This window comes from Molothrus ater, chromosome 4 (genome assembly GCF_012460135.2).
Source record: "Molothrus ater isolate BHLD 08-10-18 breed brown headed cowbird chromosome 4, BPBGC_Mater_1.1, whole genome shotgun sequence".
Classification (NCBI taxonomy): Eukaryota; Metazoa; Chordata; class Aves; order Passeriformes; family Icteridae; genus Molothrus; species Molothrus ater.
The window spans coordinates 57,922,964-57,948,716 of record NC_050481.2 but is presented as its reverse complement, the minus strand read 5'-3'; the positions used below and the strand labels follow the sequence as shown (position 1 = coordinate 57,948,716).

The 25,753-nt window shown below is 40.1% G+C and overlaps 1 long non-coding RNA gene across 1 annotated transcript; it reads right to left on the bottom strand.

Moving 5' to 3' along the window:
• Window positions 1-1,686: 1,686 nt before the first annotated feature.
• Window positions 1,687-25,121, bottom strand: LOC118685932 (uncharacterized). The gene is made up of 3 exons (XR_004980069.1): window positions 25,023-25,121; window positions 22,625-22,724; window positions 1,687-2,824 (listed from the first exon to the last, which is right to left on the bottom strand). It is a non-coding gene; the product is annotated as an uncharacterized LOC118685932 (long non-coding RNA).
• Between the last annotated feature and the right edge of the window lie 632 nt (window positions 25,122-25,753).

Below are 25,753 nucleotides of genomic sequence, written 5' to 3'. Positions count from 1 at the left end.
CCTGTCAAATAAATGGAGGATTTCTTCAATCACAATTTTACTCATCAGATGTCTCAGCCACACATATTCTTACTTCATGTGTAGGATCTTTCAACAAACTCCACTAGTCTATTTTAAATTTATACTCACTGACAGAATTTAATTAAATCCTTTTCTGTTATTAATTTTATTATTATTATAATTTTATTAATTATATGCACAGTCCAAGATGAGAGACTCATGGACTTCAATACAGATCAAGTACTTTGACATGCAAAAAAGCAGAGAGAGAAAGAGTAGATGCATGCAATTATTCTCCTTTTCATATCCAAATTTATGACTAATGAAATAAAAAGGGCCCCAGCCATTTTGAAGAGGTGGAAGGGACAAGAAGATTCACCTGTTCTAGTTTTGAGATGATCTAGTTTTGAGCTGGATATCACACTGAGCTACTTCCATGGGAATAAATCAGATTACACTTTGTCAAGATGCCCACACTGAGAAAAAAGAGCCTTTGTCCTCTGCTAAATGAGCACAGGAAGAGAAGATTTACTTGTAGAAAAACCACAAAAATATTTTCACCTACCTTTTAACCCAGAGGACAGGGAAGCCCCAGACATCTGGTCTAACTTTAGAGCAGCTGAAGCAGTACTACCCTAGGTATATCAGCAAGCAGCAAAGGCACCCTCAGCACTGATGGTCAGAAATGCATTTTTAAATCTCCCAAACATTTCTCCTTTACATGCTGTGACTTCCACAAGACACCCATCTCAGAGCACACAAACCAACCTCTTTCAGATGAAAACAAACCCAAAGGTGTGCTGCAGGCAGTAACAAGCACTCAGCCTACAGGACCAGGCTGTGAGCAGCACCAAGTCCCCAAAACCACACGTATCACAGAGGTCAGTGCAGGTTATTTCACTCAGCAGATCCACTCTTAATGGAGCACACTGCTTGCTAATGTAGAAAGAGTCATGTTCAACCACTGCACAAAGGGACAATGACAAGTGGGGACAAGGCTGATTATAGTCAGCCAAAATCAACTGTCAAGCCCTAACAAGCTTGTGATGAAGTACAGCTAATGTAATTATCACCTTAGGGTCCACAGAGAAGGGCACTGATAGAGTAGAAGAAAAATGGGCTAGTAAGCAAGTCAGAGTAAAAAGCAAGGATTCCCAAACGAAAGGCTGTGTTCAAGTCAGCTGGGTGGTGACAGCAAGAAAAACTGCAGTTAGTCAAAATGTAAGGTAATGCAGCCCACAGAGGGTAAGAGAGCAGTTACTTGAGCAAGGAACACAAAGCCCATTGTTTATGCTAAACATAATAGAAAGTGGTAGTTCCTTAATTCCTTTAACAGAAATAACCATTAGGAGACCCATCTTTCTTTAAATTCTCTTTCTGTTTTCCCCTGATCTCATATTACATTTTCATCGTGAAGGCTACAAGTTTTTTTTTCTACAATTCCCAAGACAGGGATGATGGGTTTTGCTGCTGACATTACTAGTGAACCACACATGAATTCATAACAGCTCCCACATCCAAAGCAGACCACATAAGAAATTACCCTCATACAAACATCTTTTTTGCCTTCATATCTGATACCATAAACCTGTTACTTCCTTCATGGATCAGAGGTCTTTGAGAAAAAAAACAAAGTGGACAAGAGTTTCTAAGAAAAGAAAAAAAAAAGCACAGTTTCTACTGGAGAACTTTTTAGAATTTTTTATTGCATTGTAAAGAAGACAAGAAAAGTAACCATAAAGCATTGTATTTGTAGGTCACCTTTAAAGAGTAAACAACAATTATATACACTTCATCATAATGAGTTCTGCATATCACGTTGATGTTCCTCAGTTCATCTGTCTTTCATACTGAGGGGACTCATCCATCATCTAGTCATACACAACCCTGTCATACAGGGGTGATAGAAGTTATCTTCAAGGTAACTCACTGACACTTCTTAATTAAATATCTTGAAATATTGCATATTATTTTCCTGTACCACCACTGGAGACAATGGTAATTACATGGTGATTCCCAGAAACATTTTATGAATCCTCAATTATGGTGCAACTAGCTGGATTTGACATTAATGCTGCTAGTCTACAATGAATTATATGTAGCAAAATATTGGAAATATTCAGGCACCTTTTCTGAATTATCCAAGACTGTCCATTTTCCAAAGTTACTTAGACTGTTTTTGCAAAATATCCAATGACTACTTATTTTAAAAAACCCTGATGATTTTGACTGGGTGATTTCCAAGGTAGCCAGAAGTTGCAAGACATCCTTAAAACACAGCCATCCTAAATTAATTAATTAATTAATTAATACTTGTATAAACATTCCCAAGATGCATGGACTCAAGGACACAAACTCCTCACATTTCCATTGTCTTCCTTACCAAAAGGCACGTAGATGTTGCAAATGTTGCTTTACTAGGCCAATGTAGGGCCTTCTTTGCAGCATCCAGAGCCTTCCAAAGGATTCCCACATTTCTAGATTTCCAACTATTTGAATGGTCACATTTCTGCCAGGTCCAACTCCTTCATGGATTTTCAGTGCAAACCATAACCTTTCTCCAGGGATCTGACAGCCTTAAAGCATTAAAAAGAAAATACTCTTGTCCCACTGCGAATCTGATCATTTGATGAGTATAGTTTAATATGCTCGCTCCAGTTGCCACATCCTGTTTATGTACGTGCTATTCCTGACCATGCAGTTTATTGATATTTATTATGTTTGTTACAAATGGATCTTGCAATTTCTCTGGAGTTTTCTTCCTGCTGTATCTTCCACTGACAAGTGCAGTTCATCCCAGGGTGTGTCATGGACAAGGTGCTTTCTGGAAAGACAAGCAATGGATGAGGGAGTTCAGAAAGAAATTAGCAGACAAGGACAATGTAAAACTTACTTTAAAACTTGGAAATAGTTCTGTGCTCCTAAATAGTCAAAATCTCATTTTATCCCCTCATTTTCACTAATTATAATTGCAGGACATAAATCCATACTGGTGTCCCTCAGGGTCTCCTCCAGCATTTTGCTTCTATGTGCTGTGAGGCTATTTTCTCCTTTCAGTTTCCATCTCTCTTATTCTCTCTAAGTTCTGCTATTTGCTTTACCACTTCTCTGCTAAGCCCCAGGTCCCAGCAGACTCTCCCCCTCCAGTTCTTTATTTGCTTTAATATGCTTCTTGCCTGAAAAAAAATGTTATCTGGTTTTCTCCACTTCCACTAATTTTCTCCTTCTCTTCATCCTAAACATCACTATTTCCTGAAGCATATTAAGCCAGTTGAATATTTTACTGCCACAATACAGTCTCAGCTATGCACTTCATTTTTCTTCTCATTCTCTTTTTCAAATGTTTCAGTGTTTTCCTGCTTCATGTCTGAATTACCAGTTTAAATACATCACCAGTGCTGTTGACCCTGTCAGCTGAGGATATTGAAACACTTCTGCCCTGCCCATGGATGCTCTGCTCTGCTCACTCACCATACATCCTGAAGTCCAACCATCATGCTCCACCAGACCTGAACACAGCTCTGGGGGCTCTCTCTGGCTTTTATCAATATTGCTCATCCCTGGAAATCCTTAAAAGACAACAACCACTTTTAAAGAGGCATTTTCTACATGTTTCCTCTGCTAAACCAGGCACATGCTGTGGTCCTATTCCCAGTACCTTTGCCATGATGTCTGCTTTTACTTTACAGAGTGCTTTTGCTTCAGTAAAAGTTTTTACTTTACATGGTTTACTTCACAGGGTAGAGGCAGGAAATACTTATCACCTGCAGAAGTGTTATGATCATTTCCTTCTGACATTTTATGCTAAGTGGCATAAACTATGATGAAATGTCATCATTCAAATACAGCAACAAAATGAAGCTGACTCCAAACATGATCTGACTACAAAGTGTGTGGAAAACACCCCCACTTTATCAGCAAACAACAGGAAAGTAGTTGATAATTTATGTCATAGCATTCAAAGTTTCTGAAGTGATACATTATTCATGGAGAAAGTCATCTACTTGTGTCTTTTTTAAAGACACATTAAAAAGTACAATGTTAAAAATAGATGGCATTTTATTGGAGATCATAATTATTTAAAAAGTTGGCAACAGGACTTTTTTCTCCTAAAATGACCTTTCAAGATGAAATGAGGAAAAGAAAAGCTTCTCTGAGGAAGAAGCTGTGAAAAAATCCAGTGCATAAAGAATGCATTTACCTTTAATTTGAATTCTAGTATATTCTCCAACAAGAACAGGGACCAGTAAAATCACATTCAGAAGTACTGAATGGTAGGTCTGCTGAATGACAGAGTTTGTAACTTTGTTGTGACAAAAACCTTAATGATACATCTGTAATTTGGAAATGCAAACTTTGCCTGGGCAGTAAATGAGAAATGCACAAATATATTGAAGATCATAAACATGAGCAGAGAGCAATCCCTAAGTACCATTTACCTGTCTCAGTGTTGCCACATATATTATCAGTAAACAGATTTGCTTTCATTTCCCTTAATCAGTGTTCACTCTTCTGCTTGCTTTCCCCCTAAGCAAAGATCATGTGAAAATATTGCTACTGTTCCAATTTAAATCAACAGTAAAAGCATAATTAGAAGTGGACAAACAACTGGCCAAAATCACTCAAAAAAGCAGTTAGCAATCCTGCACTGCCTTTTGAGGGACCCCTCCCTGCACTTATTTCATTTTTCAGAGCTGTGTTGTGTGTGGTCAGTCTCTGGGGCACGTGCTGGGACACCAAGTGTGACCTTCCATCATTTACTGGGCAAGATCCAAGGTGGATGAATGAGAGAAACCACCAGCCATGGAATGACCAGGATGGTATGCAAAGGTATGATGACAATGGATAATTTAACCCTCTGCCTTTGTCCTTTTCCTGCCCAAGGCAGAGGCAGCTCCTCAGAGGTGGCAGAAGCGGTAGAACTCAGAGCTTTAGACTGCACAGCAAAAGGAAGTGGAGAGTTCCCTTGTTAAGGCCAGCTCCAGGAAAGTATCCTTGTTCAGAGAGGATGTTAAGTGCCTTGTTAAATCCTTTTGAGGCTGGTGGGACTGAAAAAAATGCTTAAAGATAAGCACATTGTAAAATGCTTTCTAGACTTAAACTATTACTGCTTTTCTGACTAGTGCCATGCTCTTGGAGGCTGTTTCATTCCTTGGAGGCAGTGTAAAAAGAGGAACAGTGCTCTTGTCTCTGCAAGGAAGGGATAACTCTTTGCCCCAGTACACTTCTCCACTGCATTGAGTTCCAGAGAGGAAACCAAGCATTCACCTTTACTTAAATTTATTCTCCTGTTTATATTAAAGAAATCTAAATCAATGTATTAATTACATAACTACTTTCCTCTGGAACAGTTGCCTACTGTTTACAGCTGACTAAATGGGAGCTGGGAATTTTGTAACAGAGCAACTTAAAAAATGAATGAGAAGAACAGAGGTGCAATGAGCAACCCACCAGCTCCAAAGAGAGCTGAGTTATAGGAAGATAAATCTGGGACACAATCAGCATCTTCACAAATTTCAGTCTCCTACAGGTTAACTAAAAGGAACTGTGTTGTCTGGTGAATGTCTAATGTCCCTATTAGACATTCAGCAGTGAGCAGGGTAGCAAACTGCAGGCAGTAGAGACAATATACAGGCAGTAGGCACAGCATCTGTGGCTACAAACAGATATTACAACAGCAGAATAATAACTTAAACCTCTACCTTCAAAAAATACCACAAATCCTATAGGTTGTTATTCACAGGAAACATTCTGCATGAAAAACTATAAACATGGCTTTAATGCAACGATATTGCACTGTCAGCTCTTGGTAATAGGTTTAATTTTAACTCAGGAAAGCCACAAAACAAATCAAGCTTTTTGTGTCCCTTTGCATTCTTATGGTTACAAATGAGATTTCCAGAGGCTTAAATTCCAGTGTATGGTGGCTACACATTGAATCATTAATTACCTACCTTCTGGTAGCAAAAAAGTCATATTGAAACCCTAAGCTGTGGTTTGTATCTTTTTAAAGAAATCCCATCTGTTAGTTTCTACTCAGAACATTTAGAAATGCCTGAGGGGAAAAAACCCTAAAACTAAAAATGTCGTTGCAGTGGTAGGAGATGGGGTTACCTCCCACTGTTTTAAATTCAGTGCTGCAGTTCTGGCCCTCAAACCTATCTTGTGCAGTGACAGGTCTGAGCTGCAATATTGAACTTACACAGGTTTGGGGAGCCAAAACTTTATGTTCTTTAGCATAGGTCAAAGCAGAGCTAAAAAAATGCCTGTAGGGAGTGGTTAGGAAAAAACAGCAGATGAAACCAAAAGGGCACTTAAGCTCTGTCCAAAAACATGAGGCTGTGAAAATATAAAGAAAACATTATCATTTTTAAACAAAGAAAGTTTCCCCTGCTGTTTATCCTAGTGTCTGTACCAGGGAGAGTGCTGAACACTCAAGGGTCTCTGTGCTAAGCTCTGTGCAAGCACACAAGTAGATAGTCCTATCTTTGGAAAGTTTTCAGTCTAGGCCCTTTCATTCTCTGCCTTTTGCACACATTAAGTTATGCCTCCTCATTTAATGGCAAAGAAGTGCTGCCAAGCTAGATAAAGCAAAATGCCTGCTGTGCTTACCATCCTTTCAGAACATATTTTATAATCCACCACAATAAAGTATAATTTATGTATTTTTATCAAACTCTGCATTATTTCAATAACATCTGCAGAGATCAGATTGCAATATGTTCTGGGAGATATTGTTTTGCCCTGAGTTCGTAAAATGTTCTATTTTTCAGTAAAATCTCCTGCCACAATTTCATCTGCAGTTATGAGTAATTTTTTATCTGTTTTGCCAGGTCTTGTTTTGAGTAGTAAGAGTTCTCAAAGCCACATGATTTGCAAAACTTTCTTCAGTGGTCTGTGAATATTGATTTAAAGCAGAACAGAATCAATGGCCATATCTCATTTATTGGATGTCTTTCTTAAAAGGACACATGTAAAAGAGGCATCCAGAAAAATGGTCTTTTCATAAGCTTTTAATTTATTTAAGTAAACCCTGCTGTGATGCAGGACTGTGCTCAAACGAAAGCTCTTCCAACTTTTCTATACAGTGTGCTAAAAAGGATTTCCCATTGAAAGACAGACTCTCTACTCTTCTCAAGAGCATTTTTTTCTCTCATGAGGGAAATGCAGGCACCTGGAGTAACCACTTGGATCAGTTCAACAGTGAATAGGTGCATCCTTCATCCCTGTCCAAATTACTGCTGTATCTCAGCACTTTCTCACACCTTCAGGCACTGATCAGACTTCCAGGGACTATCTCCAGTTTCTCAGTGCTGCTGTTCCAGGGTTCTCCCCCCATGGATAGGGACAAAATTGTCCTGTTCCAAGCTCCTGAAGCAGACTATGGAAAGTGACTGAAGTGAATGTTTGTGGCCAGGTCATTTCAATGAAAGAAAGATGCTGGCAGTCTGTATTTCTGCTCAGATGAAACCATCTGGGACTGAAGGAATGCTTGCTCTTGGATCAATAATTCAGGCAAGGAGGGTTCTCAGCAAAACCTGTGTAGGAGCCAGAATTACTTTTGCAATGAAAACCTGCCCAGGGAAAATAGCCCATCTCTCATTTCCTATGCATATCCATTGTCCTCCAACTGATTTTCCAAGGAATGATGAGAACTGAACGGACTCATCCTTTATTTGGGGCTATTTAGCCTGAGCTGCACAGTGAATCTATAAGGATTTTCTTTCCAATAAGGCAGTCAGGGACTCTACCAGAACACTAACACAAGAGGCCTGTGCATGCTAGAGTAACAATAATGTATTAAACTTATCATTTCACTCCTGTCTCACTTCCCCCACTCCCCATCACAAATCTGACCCTGCAGCAGCCATAAATCCTACTTGAGGGACCAGGTATTCTCCCCACGCTAGTGTGCATAGACTGACTTTGCATAAAGGATAGATCAGGAAGGATTATCTGGTAGTTTGCACTTACCACCGAGCAGCTGCTTTGTTTTATCACTCATACCCAAAAATACAGGACTTTTTATTGTACTAGAGACTGGAAGCTAATTTTATCTTCAAAGAATCGATATCAGGAATTTTTGAACCACTAGATTGGATTTACAAAACCAAAACCTTTCCTTGCCCTTTAAGAAGGGTTCTACACACTTCATTCTTTCTTTTGAATAATAAAAAATGCACACAGAAATGTGTTTATAAAGAGTTAATTCCATCCCTGGGTTCTGAGACCTATAAACCAAGGCAACTTCACTTTCCTTGTTACAAACATCTTCAGATCAAGTTATACAGCTAGACATAGTTGTACATATATTTGTGGTCAAGTCCATTTAAAATTATTTGGGGATAGGAAAATATATTTGGAATGCACTGTTGGTATCCAAAAATGTAAAGTTATAATATCCCAATGGTATAAGCAAAGAGAGAGTAGGAATTTATATTAGGCAGCATACTGCTACAAGGTCTCACAGGCAGGGAGCAGGAATAGGTTAAAAGTGGAATAGTGGAATGGTGCTGGGGGAGGTGAGGTAGAAGATGAGTTTATGAGGTGACAGCTCTATTTTGCCTAAGCTTGCCTGGAGGTTAATGGAGAAAAGAACTCTCTTTCAAAAGGGGCTTCAGTATTTCAAAATGTATTTGTGCTCCTAACCAGGTTTTACCTTTCCACAGGCAAGAAGGCCAGGCTGGCTCCAGGGTGACATACCAGGCGCAGCAGCTGCCTCACAGAGAAGATCCTTGAGAAACACCTACCAGGAGAACACTGAAATTCAAGGGAGGGGGGAAAACTGAACAGACACAGGTAAATGGGCATACACATGCTGCCAACTGTAAATGGCCTCCATTGTTCCTGATCCCACTCCTTTATTCCCTCCATAAAAAAATTATGAGACCCAACTATTCATACAGCATTTCCAGAAATTTAATAGACCATATAGATTAAACTCTGAGGCCAAGCACTGGTGTCAGATACACCCAATGAAACCCCATCTGAGAACAGGATTTGGCTCAGATTCAGCAGGCAAATGAAAGGGTTTTTTTCCACTTTCAGAAGAAACCCAAGTATGTAAAGTTTATAGGCACTAGTAGGAGAATAAATCAATTTAAGTCCATGTCACACCATTCTTTACAGTTTTGTAACAAGGTGTACTTTGTTAGATTTTAATCTGCATACATTTGAGACAGCAAAGCTCTTCAAAATCATCTTTTAATGGCATCGCAATTTATAGACAGTAACTAATTTCAAACTTCATAGCACTTGGCTTTTATGATTATTTCAAATCATTTAAATGCAAATGAATTTCCAGAGAGAGAAAACATCAAATGCCCTTGAGTGGCAACATGTAATAGAACTGCGAGCAGAAATCACAGTAGGAATTTGAAGCAGTCTGATAGGGTTTGACGGGAGGTCTGTATAAAAGTGTTTGCCTAAATCCAATTTACATTTCATTTCACATTATATTCTATTTACCCATTTTGTCATTTTAATATGACTTATTTACTTAATCCTGCTCTGAAATCCAATCTACTATCAAGAGCAAATGTGGAATTCTGGTCAGAATAGGACTTACAGCAATTTTGCATTTTAGGACAATGGTAATATGGTTTCTAAAAAAGAGCTAGCTAGCTTTTCCCCCACAGTTAATAATGTTACGGCACCACGCAGCCAAAAACATTTGTGCATGCCTTAAATAATTACACTTCTTTCAAGCTAAGCAATTGTTTGCCTACTGACAGAGTAATATTTCCTGGGAGGCATTGCTAAGCTACAGTACATACAAAATATTTGGACACAGAGTGCTGAGAAAGAGCTGAACTATTCTTAATGTGATTGCACTCAGAAAGATAAGAACTGTCCTGCAACTCCCCATTCAGCAGCAGTTGAACAAAGCCCCATGGGTGGGTTTTTCACAGCCAGATGGATTTGCAGGAGGCAGCAAGAGCTGGTCTACCTCTAGTGCTTCCTGTGCTTCTGGGTAAGCAGTGCAGGTAAGGACCCAGCCACCACTGGAATCTTGATATTATCCATCTTCTGTCAACATCCAGCCTTTAAGTTGTACAATGCATGTCCTTTTGGTTTTACCTGAGATAAAAAAACCCCAAAAAACTGCCCACAATTGCAAAGTGACCAAATGGCATTTAGCATTTGTAGGTGAGCAGAGACAGCGATGCAGTCTGCACAGCTTCCAAGGGGCTTGACCATGGCATGCGCCAGACTTACACATGTGATCAAGGTATACATGTTTGTTCTGGGGAAAGGAGAATTCCAGTGACCAGGCAGTCCTCTAATTCCTCTAAATACCTGTTTTCCAGGCCCAGTATTTGAATGAAAAGGCAAAAATACATGTCAGACTCACTAATTCCAGCAAAGGCTGTACACAGTACACAAGAGACCTCCTAGTTCACAGGCGAGGAGAAAGGGGGAACCTGGGTTTGTGGTGCTGCTGGTGTCTGAATATCTTCTCATTTCCTAGAGAGGAACTGCACTACTTAAGTCTACTATAACAATGTAAAAAAATTTAGATGTCATGTGTTTTCAAAATCTGTCTTTTTAAAGATAACAGAAGACACAAATACCTTCAGATAATCAGGGCTATTCATTATTCTGTGCCACACTTCCAGCACATAGTTTGCAGAAATCCATGAATATTTTCATTTCTTATCAGATATAAATTACTGATACAGTCAGTACAATGTTTGTTGGTGAAAACTCCTATAGTTGAGTAAACTGAGTGATGGATTTGAAGGAAAATAAGAATAAAATATTGTGCTTGGGATAGAGAGATTACTAAAATTGTGCTATTCCAACAGTAGCCAATTTCACAATCAAGATGTCTTTTCTATTGCAAAGGCAATTTTTATATGTCTCCTGCAGATAAATGTCACTCTTTTGTTTATTATGTGTTTCTTTTTCATTTATTTCATTAATTTTGTATATATTTTCTGTGAAAAGACTTCTAAGGAAGTACATTTGTCCTCTGTTTTGAGCAATTTGTCTTTTGCAAGGACGATATAACTGTGTAAAAGCAATAATACAAGGTCTTTTATCAAAAACTTATCAGCACTGTTCAAACAATGAGGCAGTTCATTAGATTTGAATAAGCTAACTCCTGGGTTAGCTTTGGACCTACAGTTTGTCAGGTTAGATGCTGGCTATTTTATTTTTTCATTTTTCAAACTTCATGGAAAGGGTTACTCAGATAAAGGCTGGTATATTGACTAGCAGTGATCAAACAGCAGCAAACCTTTAATAAAATCTTGAGCCTTTATTACTACTAGGAACAGTTCTACTATCTACTAGTCCAGCTCCCCACTGGCTCCCACTGGTCTTGGTGACTGATCCCCCCCATTTCATCAGTGGGGCTCTGCTCTGAAACTGCCCGGGAAAGTTCCCTTTGGAAAAAACCAGGATGAGGTCTAGGGAAACATTCCCTTGCAGAGGCCACGCGCATAAAGATCGATGGCCAGGCTGCAGAAAGTTTTATTCCAAACTCTCTGGTCTTTTATTCCCAACTCTCTGGTCTCTCCCAGTGCTCTCTGCCCACGCTTCCTCCTTCTGTGCCCTCCAGCTGCACCCCTGGAAATGCAGATTGGAGTGCCTGGCCCTGAGCAGCACAAACCCAGGGCAGTCAATGCCTTCACCTGGCAGCAGGATCCACCTCGTGGAGGGGGAGAACCAAGCCCTGCAGACAAAGCCATCCTTTGCTGAGATCATCAAATCACAGTTTGCTGAGATTTGCAAAGTAGAGTTTTCTGTAAGGATATTTCAGTCCCTTCACTGCGAGGTTGTCCTGCACAGAGGCCATAAAGGGCATGTCCTCAAAGACACCTCTGCATCCTGACCTCAGTCTCTCTGGCTGTGAGTAGTTTTAGGTTTCTCTCAGTTCTGCAGGAGTGGTGAATGGCTTGCACAGAGCTACCACTCAGTGGCTTCATGCAGCTGCCCCAGGTATTTGCTGTGTGCATATAGCCAGGTCCTCTCACAGGTAGGTGAAGTATCCCAGGGAAGAGCTAAAATCCACTGCCAGAAATATTTATAACAGTAGAAAACACTCTTAATAAACAAAATATGTGGATCTTAAGTCAAAACCAAAATCTGTCAGGAAACAGCATAACTCATCTTTCCTTATTCACACCCAATACTAAATTCCCTTTTTAATTTCTTCCCTTTTCTACCACTTTTTTTTTTTCCTTGTAGCAGTAGGATGCTCCTGGTAATACCTGAGAGCCCCTATTTTAACCTTTCTTTCCTTTTTCTGTGACAGAATTAAGATTTTTCTTCCTGGAACCGTTGATAATATTTTCTGAATTTAGATATGGCTGTTACATGATAACAGGAATAATAGAAACTTCCACTGTGAAATAGAAAGTGCAAAAACCCCCGAGACTGTAGGCAATACACTTCATGCACTTACAGTACACTTCAAAGCCAGGAAGCACCAGTGTTAACATAAGAACAGTTGCTTTGCAGACATCTGATACCATTCTCCCAAACCTGCTGAGTGCTCTGCTTTTTTTCCTATGTTTGTTAAACACCCCTTTCCCAGATGGCTGGGTATCAATAGGTCATTTTACCCACAACATAACCACTTTGAACAAGCTCTATATTTTTAAAGCAAATACTTCAGTGGCTTTTTTACTGCAGGAAAGAAGGAAGAAAACACAACAATAATGCAATTGAAGTACAATCTTAAAAAGCAGCATGGCTGAGAGACAGATCTCTAGTTTTATGACTGGACAAAAGCAGAAGGAGAGGGGGAGATGTGGCTGCTCTGTTTCTACCCACAGATTAAATAGGATAGGGTAATAAAAAAGATTGAAGAAAGGTGCATCATATCAGGGCCAGAACTGAGCAAGTGTCCTACCTTACCAGAGTGTGAAAATAATGGACAGAATTCCATACAGGACATATATACATCCCAGATGTACACTAGATTATTTACAAAATATTCACTAACATTTCAAGCTGACATGAAAATTACTAGGTCGCAAAAAAAAAAACCAAACTGTTAGCTGCTCTTCATTGCAAAGATTTCTGCAATGAAAAGACTACTGAGATTATGGGGAACTCACAAAACAAGTTATTTTTCTAGAAAAAAGGATATTTAAAAAATGAAAAAAATATATACAAAATCTAGCTCTGTGTATATGCATGTGTTACTGCACACACACAAAACTAGGTATTTAGGATAAGAATTAATGTTCAGTGTCTGGCAAAATATTCAACATTTTCCTCTGGTATAATCATCTTTTTAAACATGGTAGGACCTTTTTGCAGGTCAATCACAGTTTTCAGGCAAGCTGTAATTTAAATCAGCTCCATTCTGCATCTAATGTGGATGTTTCACTGAAAAATAATTAAAACTAACCACACTACTTGTGTCTCTTTGTCTGTCAGATACAGACCACTGTTGTGCATGCACATTGCTAATCTCAGGAAAGGAAACCTTGCAGAAAGGACAAGGAGGTGACAAAGTAATTACCCGCAGTGGATGATTTGAAGAATTGTAATAAAGAGGTGCTCCCTGCTCACGCTACCTTCATCTCACCTGAACTCTTATTTGGTGACTCACTTTCATTGCCTGCATCACCCTTTCGGCTAATAATGGAAATAGATAGCTCTCCTGGCAAGCACAGACAGTATATCAGAGCTATCAACCATATCTCTACTTTTTCAGCACCAAGATGGTTCAGTTTGTTCATCAAAAGGGTCTCAGCTTGTTTAATCTCCTTTATCAGCCCTGCTTCCATCTCAAAGCTTGCAAAGGCTCCTGCTCCTTAAATTGCTGCCTTCATCTGAGCCAATGCAGTGCATATTTCCCTTTTCTACAGAATGATGTTTCAATGCCAAAGAGAAGGAGCATGAGAGAGAGAAATAATCTTGGCACTCATTCAGGTTGTTGTGAAGAAAAAGAAGGGAAAAAAACCCAGACTGCCAATGGGGATTTCCTCTGTAATAAGCCAGATGGCATCATAGGATGCTTGGGGAGACTGTTTCTGTCTAATTCTCTTCAGTAGCAGAAACTGCCAAGGCCTGGCCTTTGTGGTAAAACCAGTGACTAGCTATTTTATATTCTTTCTCTTTCTGTGCATGCTGTCCCCACCTGTCACTAATGCCTTTGTAATGCAGTCAGTGCCCGACACAAACCCCTTCCCCTCCTTTCTCTCCCTCACTTCTGGACTCCAAATAATATTTCCTTCCCACCTATACCACTAACATGAATGCAACATTTGCTTTATATCCCAGTGACGTCAAGATAATTTCTTTCTTCAAGTGCAAATGTTTCACATAACACAGGGAAAGCCAGCTGTGAAATTTCTAAATGTTGCCATCCTGGCAAAAGACCAAAGCAGGGGTTGATGCAGGGAAATGGGGATCTGGTGTTCTGTCAAACACAGTGTTCAGAAGCTCAAATGTCAAGATGGACAACCTACTTGAAATGCTGGCTGGGGTTACATGGATTGTTTTAAAACCTATATTTATAAATTTTATTTATCTACATATATAGCTATCTATTTTTTTTCCATATCTGCAAAATTTTGGTGTTTCAGTTGTATTCTGAATTGTGGGTTCAATCCCTCTGCACACCAAATGAATAGCAGAGACTGTGTATTCCAAAAAGATGAAAAACTTTATAGAAATCTTCTATGGGATTGCTAGGGTGCTTCTGGCTCCTCAGAGTCAGATCCATAAGCTGTCTGCTTGCCTTAAGGTCTTGTATATCCACTGCAAGGACTAAATAGTTTTTCCTCTCTGGAAGCAGTCCTATCATGTATTCAGCATGGAGCAGTTAGATATTTTAAACTCACTCTTTGCTGAGAGCAAAGTAGCATTTTCCCACAACTTTCTGAAGCTGCTTCTTTCTTTTTGACATGGTTCTTTGTCTCCAAGTAGTCATCATGTGCAGATATCACTGCAGCAGAGTAAAGAAATACATCCCAGAGTATCATTTCATACAGGCAATAGAGCTGCTAATGGCTGCTGAAGCAAAGGCAGTTACAAAACTTTGCATGCTGTGCTGTAAGGAAGGCACAGAGCTAATGCAGAGATGTCGGCCGAGATACAGACAGTGCTGGTTGGCAAAAACAGGACTGCAAGACTCCTAAAAATAGCAACATTTATAATCTGATAACGACATGTTCATTGATATACTGTCAACTGGGATAATCTAAAGACAATCAGAAGTTATTTTCTTTATCTAGGTATAAAATAGCAGTAAACAGGCTTACAGGATTTTTCTAAGATGAAGTATTTAATTTCTTCTTGGGAGAAAAGCCATGCAGATAGTTGTCTCATTGAGCAGCTGATGAATGTTTCAAGATATAAATGTTGGTGTTTTTTTCCAATTAAACAAAGATGTACCATTTCCACATTTTTGGATGAATAACAATAGCCTGTATCACAGTGGGCTTACTCTTTAAATGTACAAAGAGAAATCTGAGGACTGTCAGCTGAAAAATGACAAGCAACCTCTCATTCCTCTCCCCAGCAGCTTTTCATTATTCCAACAGCAGAACAGAAACCAAACCCTGAAATCAAGCCCTGAACCATGGCAGGCCTGGTCCCAGCACATCCTGGGCAGACTGGAGAGAGCCTCCACCAATGCTGCAGCTGGGACTGGGGACAACACTTGGCAGGAAAGGTCTCTTGGCAGCAAAGGAAGGCTTGGCCATGGGGGACTGGATGCTGCCCTGGGCAGTGAAGTAGAATGGTGGCTCCCCCACCAACCAGCATGATGTGCCCTGAGGGGGAGAGCCCAAAGAGCCCCAGCAGCTCCCTGTGGGGCCCCCAGCACTGCTTTTCCCTGCTCCAAGCCTGCCACATCACTCACTGCTGGAGAAAGCTGTGCACACCCCGCCAATGCCTGGGCTGGCCCTCCGCCCTGCCGCAGAGCAGATTACAGTTCCCAGAACTGCTCTCCAGGGCCAGGATGAGCAGGAAATCAGGATTTCTTGACACTGGTCTAATGCTGGAAGAGAGATCAGCCAGGCAGAACTGATGGGGCCTAAAGATAGCTTAACATCAGCTCTTGCCTAGTGTCTTCCTCTGCTCCGAAGCATTGCAGCTAAGGCATAGCCCAAAATCCAAGCCAGTACGTTTGGAGAGGGCAATAACAACAAAGCCATTTTTTTCTCCTCCCAGCTGTGTGTTGTTTTGGGTTTATGACCCCATCAGTATTCAGTACAGATTGCCCATCCTGTGGTCAGCACTGCCTGCTGTGGTCCCAAGGGCAAGCAGGTGCTGCCAGCAGCCTGTGCCTGCCTCTACAGGGCCTTCCTTGAGCCCCAGGGGATCCCATGTAGTGCCTTGGGAGCACATCCAAAGGCAAGGAAAAGAAATCCTTCCACCCAACAATTTTTTAACCCAGTACAGAACACACCAGACTGACCTTAACTTTGAGTGAGATGCTTATTTCCATTCTGATAAGCTTTATCCCAAAAAACAATTCTGAATTTGCCCTAACTCAGGTTTACTTGGGTTAGAAGTTACAGATGACAGCTGGGCAGACTTCAGCAAAAGGATGCATTTGTTCATTCTCATGGAGTTTTGGTTAATTAGGCAATGAAAGATGTAGTTTAGAATCAGGAAAATAGGAATAGCTATATCACAGTAAATTAGTGGGATACTTCTGGGACATTAATGGAATCAGATGCCAATATCTGTGTTGGTTTAGGAAGACTCTATGTTTTGCTTCCAAAAAATCTGTTGCCAATAGCAGTAAAGTTCATGTTGTCTGTTCCATAAAATAGCCTCTATTTTCTATATATGTATGTTACTAATAATGTCCCCATCCTATTGAACAGCTGTGAATCCTTCCATACTCCAGGCATTTGTGTGTCCTCCTCTATAAAAAAAATGTTGATTTGGGAGGCAGTGACCATTAAATGAAGAAGTAAACTCTGCTGTGGGAAATTTCTGGTTTTGCTACATGATTATAAAAGCAAGCTTTCAGGAAACTTGGAAGCATACTGTCTCTGAAGCAAGAGAAACCTGTTGTGGAACACAGGATTTTTCAAAATTATATATAAATGTATAAATGGCAAAGTCTACCCCTTGCTGTGTTTTAGAACTGGGCTTGTCTGTGGATACCTTCCATGAAAGAATATTCAGTACAGCTCTGACCTTGATAGCAGCTGTCAAATACCTGGGAAAGGCAAAGTGTCTCCTGGAAGGCCCAATGCAGTGAGGGGAAGGAGCTCAGGTTGAAGCCACATTATCACAATTTTTAAACTGCAGTCTCGCTGCTCTGACAATGCACATAATTTTAATGTGTGAACACAGTACCATGAGACCTCTTATCAATATGTTCACTATGCAATTGGAAGCTTAGAAAACTTCAAAGCAAGTTGATAAATTTCCATAAAAGTGTTGCCAGCCCATAATCAGATGGCCAGAAATTCCCAGTTGCACCAAAGATAAAAACTGATGATATTAATTTGTCCTTGTTTGAACCATGCACTCCTACTGAAATCAGCAGTACCCACATGTGCTAATATCAGTCCTTTGCCTGCAAAAGCTATTTTTCTGCCAGTCCACAGATTTAGGGATTTTCTTTATTTATCTTTCAAAGAGTGAAAATAAAAAGAGAACATAAAACAAAAACTCAAAGGAATCCATTTGATTTAGATTGAAGTTGTTTCTATTTGGCAAGCCAAAACCTGCCTTTGGCCTTTATTTGGCTTTTTCAAAGTCACAGTCTACTGCTTCCTCTCCTAAAATTCAGAGGCAATACCTATTGGTGAGATACCACGCTCTTGCTCAGCTGCTTCTAAAGCAGCTCTGCAAAATATACTCAGTAATTTTCCAAATCTGGAAACGGAACATTTGTTTAATGACTTGTTCCCACCAGGAAGAGTCCAAATCAAAACCTTCCTCCCACCTCAATTTTCTGTTTTTCCTTTTCCATGACTGCCTCACAAGTGCAGGCAGCTGCAAGCCTGAGAACATGGACATTTAATGTAACTGTATTTTTCTAAGCTGGAAAGGCTTACACCATAGGAGAGCTAATTAAAGTTACTTTGTAGTGAAAAAGAATGTCATAGAAACATCCAATTTAACTGAGAAGATAGAGAAACACAAAGACAAAGCCAAAGTATTTTTCTAAACTTCCTTTAAAGATAAACTTACCATAGGATCCAGAATTTTTCTGCAGTTTCATCTAGCTCCCTTTTGACCCCCACTCCCTGCCCCTGAATTATTAAATTAAAGGCCAGAAAGCTTTGCTTTGCCAGCTTTGCTCATTAGTTAATTTATGTAGTTGCCACTGGAGTTTTTTTTTTCCTTCTTTGTTTGTTTTTGTTTGGGTTTCTGGTTTTTTTTTCCCTGTATGGAAATGCATTTCAGAAAGCCTTTCACCTTGACAGAAGGACAGCTAGGAATGAAGGATCCATCCTCATTCCCAGCAGGCTGCTGCTGATCATGCCCTGGTAGAAGTGGATGTCCTTCTCCCAGCTCCCACACCCAGGTGGGCAGGGCAGGAGCACCCTGGCAGTCACGGCTGGGGAAGGGATGTGGGAACAGGAGCCCTGCACAGCCCCTGCTCTGCAGCACTCTGGCACAGCATGGAAATCATCTGGCCTGCCTCAGCACTGTGCAGGTGAAATTGCTGGTCCTTCTGCATAACCTGGGCATGAAGGTAACACCACAATGTCAGACAGCTGCTGCAGCAGGCCCTGCAGTTCCTATAAGCTCCTTGTAGGGATTTAATTTTTACAGTTGTTTACTTAGAGGTTCACTTTTAATAATTCTTAGAGAAGGATCAAAGCAAAGCAGTGGAGCCTCTAGCATTTTCTCCTGCCTCTTTTCACTACTTGCACAAAGAGGAAGAAAGCATTTCTACAAAGTCCTGACTCAAGTATAAAAATAAAATTTATATTTATCATAGTTGAAGGCAGCCAAGAAAAACTGACCTCATGGTATGAACGCTAAGAAAGCTCAGGAGGGAGAAATTAAAACAATTAGTAGTAATTACCACCAAAATTATGGTACTGAATAGGACAGTGCCTAGTAATGAGGGGTCACAATTACTAATGTGCCCTTCTGTATGCTCATTTGTCTTCTCAGTGTTGTAGTCATTTGCGTTGTCCTTCTGCACAGCAGGATGCCCAGTGCCACACTCCTTTCTCTTTCATCAGAAGTTCACAATAAACAAGGGTTCAACATGTTCAGAGCAGCAGTTTGTGCCTTCAGAGGACTTGGAATAATATGGGATTTACCTTCAGTCTCTTTGTAAAGAAACTTTACTGCATCTTTATTGTCTTTCACTTTATATGTTACAAGGGAATGCAGCCAAAAGGTGAGCAAAAACTGCATTAATTTATATTTTCTCCCAAATAAATGGAACCAGAATCAAACTTTGCATTCTTCTTCAGGCACAGGCTTTGCACACAATAGGGAGGCTTATCTGGATTTTACTGATGGAGCTAATTCATAGAATGGTTTCGGCTGGAAGGGATTTAAAGACGTAGCTGGCCCTAATTCCCACACCTCACTGTGGGCATGGACATCTTCCACTAGACCAGGTTGCTCTAAGCCCAATCCACCCTGGCCATGAACACTTCCAGGAATGAAGCATCTACTCCCTCTCTGGGTAGCCTGTTCCAGTGCCTCATCACCCTCATTGTTAAAAATGTCTCCCTTCTATCTAATCTAAATCTAATTTAAAGCCATCACCCCTTATCCTATCACTGCATGCCCTTGTAAAATTCCCTCTCTGACGTTTTTGTAGACCTCCCTATTCAAGTTACTGATGGAGCCAATAAAGCTAGGACAGAAATAAACCTTTCAGTGACATCACAGTATAAAACTGCTTGCACAACAGTAGGATCCACACAAGAATTTTTATCAAACTAGCGATCCTGATAATTTAACACACTCATTTTGGGGACCTACAACTTGAAACCTAGAGAGGGCTTCCTTCCTAGAGAGGTCACCTACACCATGTGCCTCCTCTGATACATTTTTACAGATTCATAGCAATTCTGCAATTTGTAATGTTGGTCCAACAACAAATCAGCACAAAGGCATTTTGTTACTTAAAGCTTCTTAATCAAAAGGAGGCATTTTGGGTCAACCCTTGTCTGCTTAATCAAAATGTTTTCTTTCAGCAGAAATATGAAAGCAAAACTTCAAGAAGTAACATTAAAATGATAAATTACATTATTCTATTCCAGAAAATTCATAACACATTATAGCAACTCTATTTAAGCCATTTTTCACAGCCGGATCTCATTTAAATCAATACTGTCTTGAAGGACATTTTGATTTCAACAACACAGAATTTTCTAAAGGACAAGTATTAAAAACAATTTTGCCATAGCTAAAAGTGGACATAGCATTAAAAAACACAATGAGCATGGTGCATTACATTGTTTATAATCTAGAGATAACAACAAAATTAAAAAAAAATCTAAAAGTCCAAGAAAAGTTCTCAGGAATTGTTATCTGATAGGGTACAGACAAAAACCATCTTTCCTTTCCTCTTATAGATCCAAAAGTGCCAGTTCAATCACCTCCCTTCTGGAGGCTGCAGCCTTCATCAGAGGCCTGGCAGAGCAGGCTGTCAGAGCACTCTAATTTACTTCAGGAAAAATCAATTAAGATAGCTTAAGTGACTTTAACGGGGAAATTGCTGGTGACAGTAATCACCCCTGCAGACAGTGATGAGTACATGAGAATGGCAACTTCTTCCATCAACATATTTGTACCAAAGTGGGCATCTCTCCATTGGTTCAACATCTGAGTCAAAGCCCTCTCAAGTCAACAAAATTTCTGGAATTAAAAAAGTAGAATTAACAATTAACACATATCCAATATTTGGCTAGGAAACAATATTTCTCAAAGTATACCTTTGTCATGTTTTTATAAACACACACACACACATATTTAGTTGCCCAGGCACTCTTGTGATTGAGTAAACTATATTGAAAGAGAATGTCACAATAAAGTCAACATTGCGTGTCTGAATCAGTACTACAGAAAACAACAAATGTCACTCTGCTGCTTCTGCCACTTCAGCACCTCTTCAAAGGTCACTAATTCCTTGAGAAGCTGCCATAAATAGCCTGCAACTTATACAGAAATGTTCTGCCAAAATATTAACTCCGAGTTGCCTTGTATTTTCACCTTCAGTCATCAATACTTTTGACAATCCTTTGCTAGAACATGCTTTCCATCCTAACACCTTATTAATTCCATGGCTACATCTTTCCCCATACTCCCACAATAATTGCAGGACTCCCACTCAAGTTTCACTGACACCAAGTGGAAAACACTCTTCCCAGATGGGAAACTCTCTTTGTAGTGATGTAGCTCCTGTTGATAGAGCTGTGCTTCTGCCTATTCCTCCCCAAAAATTAAGCTACACTAGCTAAACCTTTTTTTCTTTAATGTTAGTTTTAAATTAGCCTACACTAATGCTATCAACAGTACTAAAATGGTGGAGGGGAAAAAAATTTACATCCAAACTCAGCAGATCAATAGGAACAGAGGTTCCTCCCGTGAGATGTGGCCTTGGTTAAGCAACAGCTTTGACTCTGCTCCTCTTGCACCGGCAGCCTTGATGAGAAACACAAAAAGTGTCTCCTGTGGGCATTACTACAAACAGGGCACCTTGTAGCATCATTTGCTACATGAAACAGCCTATGCACATGAGGAAATGAATAATCTCAGGAGAGACAAGACTGGTGCTTTTATACACATAGCAGCTGAACTGTGTTTCAACAGGGAGTGCACATACGTGTGTACATGCAAGAACTAGGGGGAGAAAGCAGGAGGGAGAAGATATCATGTCCTCAAGCCTTACTGCAGTCAGGCAGTGCATTCTGCAGATGTTGCAGTGCTGGAATCCAGCTAAACTTCCCCCAGCTGCAGAAACCTCTGCCTGGTGGAACTGCTATACAAACAGAAGGGCTGTCTTCTGCTGCTTTCTGACCTCCATGCCTAAAGATGACTTTACTGTAACCAGCACAAGTTTCCAAAGATTATGGAGGATGTTTTCAAAACACCAAAATCCCTGCAAACACTGGAAAACATTACTGGGTGGCACAGTAAACACTGAGCTGGAATAAGTGAAGGGCTTTGCTTCAGGAAAAATACTGTGAATAAAGGAAAAGTCACAAGAAAGCAGCCATTCAGAAACTGTATTATTAGGTGCAGACCTATCTTCAGAATATAATGAAAAAAGTAGATGAGTTCCATATCCTGCCCCTCAGTAGAGCAAATGTGAACCTTGTTGGTTCAGAAATATAAAGGCTTAGAAAAAAATTAGAACTTACTGGATGAACAAGCTATATAAAACCAAATAATTGCACTCAAAAAAAGCATTGAAGATGCTTCTTTGAAACATTTTGTTCAGTCTTTTCATGCTTGAAAAAATTCCTAGCACCAGAAATAATCTAGGGGATAAAACTCAAGACATAAACCCTAAAAAGTATACTACCCAAGGGATGAATACTGTAATTTTCTAAAACCTGTTATGGTACTTAATAATGTGTGGCCTACCGGAATCAATAGGACTAACTCAGCAGGCAGACAGCAAAATCTGAACCTTAATTTCTTTTCTTACTTAAATTAAAAGGCTCAATTTCTGTAGGATTTTCAAGGTCCTTGTAATCTTCAGACTCACCCTTGAATTTCTCATTTTCTTCTGCTACTGAGCAAAGTCTTGTTTTCAAATTGGCAGCTTTGTACTGTTACCTCAATGAATGATTGCAGCAACTTGAAGCCTACAATGAAAACAGCAGCAGTTTAGGCTCAAAGAGTAACAAGTAAATGTATCATGTAATTTCCACTGTCATACAGCCCCTCCCCTACTAAAGGTTCCTTTCCACACCCTTTTTCCCACAATTAATGACATATTTTCTTCTTGTCCCCCCTTCTTCCAGGAGTGCTGCTAAGGTTTAAGGTGCAACAATATCACAATGGAAATATTTGCACTCATTTCTCAAAATGATCAAGCTCATATTAAAAATATCTTCACATGCATTTATTCAGCATATGTTTCTATTGTTTTCTGTTCTATTTCCCCTGTTGAAGCTGGTTAAGCTACTGGAAAAATTAGTTGAGCAAGTGGAAAAGGTTGAAAGCATTTCTTTAGAGCTCATTCCCGTATTCAGCTTTGGTATCTGAGTTTTGCTGACTCAGATTTGCTGAATGAGTGGCTAACTTGAAACTTTTCAGCCAGCGATTAGTCACAGGTAAGACTTTTATACAGTTGAGTCAGCTCTCACTCACCAAAAGATTCAGAAAGTTCTAAACATTGGCATCTTCTGTTCAGATTAGTCTCAATATCCCTGAGCTAGGCAGCTAAGCCCTCTATGCAACATAGTAAGCATTTTGGACCAGCATCTACAGCTCTACTGCAGATGTCAGCCAGAAGAAAAAAAAAAAGTCTTAAATCTCACCTCAAGGTGTTTCTGAGAACACACAGACCTTTTACTAATTTAGAGATTTTTGTGTTTCCTCATGATAGTCAAGGGTGGGATCACTGTGCCCCCATACACACCAGAACAAAACTGGCCACAACTGACGACCCTAGCTAGGTGGGGAAGGGATAGTGAAGAACTCTGCTCCAATTTCCTAACTCAAAATTTTTATGTGTTGCATAAAGAAGCCTTGGAGAAGGAAGCAAGCCCACGTCTCCCTTTACGCAAGCAAATGCAGGTGTTGTTGGGCAAGAGAATCCCACTGAGACTTGCTTTCTTTCTGGTTCAATAACTGCTGAATTACTCCTTGAGTGGAGGGGATGGTGCTGGTGCTGCAGAGTTGCCCATAGATCTAACCCTCTTGGGGTAGAAGGAGCTGGAGTCTGAGGAGAGACCATCAAGACCCTGCAGATATTGCTGATGTTTCCCCAGCTCACATAAGTGCTTCTGAGAACTCAGCACAAGGCCCTGAAAATTGACTCAGAGATCATTAGGGAGCCAGCAAAGTGCCTGGTACATGGATTGATGTTTTCTGAGAACTGCTGCAAAGGAAGCAGGTGGTTGCATCTGCCAGCTGCAGTTTTTCCAGATTCTGCTTTGAAGCCAGGATTAATGTTGTTCCAATAATCGAGTATGCAGGCTGCAGAGATATATGACTGGGATGTGTCCTAACTGGAAATGATGGGCTGCTTTGCTTTTGCAGCTACTGGGTCCAATGTCAGCTGGGTTTACAGATAATCTCATCTCTTGCAGGCTCCTCTGAAGTGCAGTGCAGTTAATATTGCACATAAACTGGGATTCTGGTCGCACAGCAAGAGGAATGTGTCCAACTGGCAGAGAGAATAAATACTTCTCCAAACAGGCAGTAATCAGTTAACATTACTCTAAAACAAACATTGAGAAAGCACAGCACTTTAGCAATTAAAGGTCCAAATTTGCAAAATTAATTAGTGTTTCCCACAGCATAGCACTCTACTTATGAACAGCTCTATTGTAAATGTATGATGCTCTAATATGAAAAGAGAGCATTCTTATGTTAATTATCTAATTAACTAATCTGGGCACAATTAGCAGCTGAAACAGCAGAGCATTACACTCTCTTCCTTCTTCCCTTCCGGATTCAAGATTGCCTTTAAATCCGTACTTTGGAGTGGCAGGGGACCCTGGTGACAGGGCTTGCCACCACATCAGCAGAGCTCGGTGCCAGCAGAGGTTCCAGTGAGCAGGCACTGACACAGGAGAGGCTGTAATCTCTGGCACCTAATTTAGGAGGGGTAAAGTCATCTCTTTAATCTCACCCCTATAGCTAGCCAGCCCTCCAGGGAAGCCATCCTTGTCACTTCACTGAGAGTCAGCATGAAATGCTCAAGAATACGCTTGTCTGTTTCTCTGTCCATTTGGAAACCCAACACCACTTCACCAGACCCCCCTGAGAGCAGTATTTTCCAAAGGATGGATCAGTGGCTATTTTAGAGCTCTGAAAATAGAGAGTCTCTTTCCTTTCTACTTTGTTGCCAGAGTAGCTATTGACTTCACTGAAGTTTACTGTGGCATGAAGAGAATTAGCAAACTGTGCGCAGATCTCTGACAAAAACTTACCAGAGAGAAGAACATTTGCTGAAAGAGTCTAAATCTGCCTCAGAGGATGACTTAGACAATGTCTCAAAGTCCTAAATCAGATTACATCACAATGGTCCTAAACCAGGGGCAGAAATGAAAGAAGAATAGTCATTTTAATATTTTCACATTTCTACATTTCTACACCTGCATCACATTGACTTTTTTATGCAAGAATTTGGGTTAGTGTTCAGTAATTAAAAAGGGCAGAAAAAGGAAACATAAGCTGAGACTAACAATTCTATACAGAATTGTACAAAATGTTGATCAATTTAAAATATCTTTCTTTTGGTGTGTTTTTGTTTTAGAGTTCCATTTGTCTGCTAGTTTAGGATTTTCCATTAAGAAATTTCAGGTAGATCTACTGAAATGCTCCTCCTCTCCCACTCATTCAATGCTGTCTGACAAGGAAAGGAGTGGTAGTCACACACCTGAGCCTATGCAGTGCAGGGCTGGTTTTGAAACAGTGCTGGTCTGTTATGTATGATAGAAATAAAAAAAAAAAAATATGTAGAAAGAACTGGAGTAGTTACTCTAATCCAATACCTGCAAGATCTGCTGCACTAAATCTGCTTACTCTGGACTTGTCCTCTTGAGTTCTGAGCATCTCCAAGGATGGAGACTCCAGCACTTCTCCAGCCAATCTGCTTCACATTTTCCTGCTCTTCCAGTGAAAAAAAAAACTTAATAGCTAACTGGAATTTCCTGTCTTC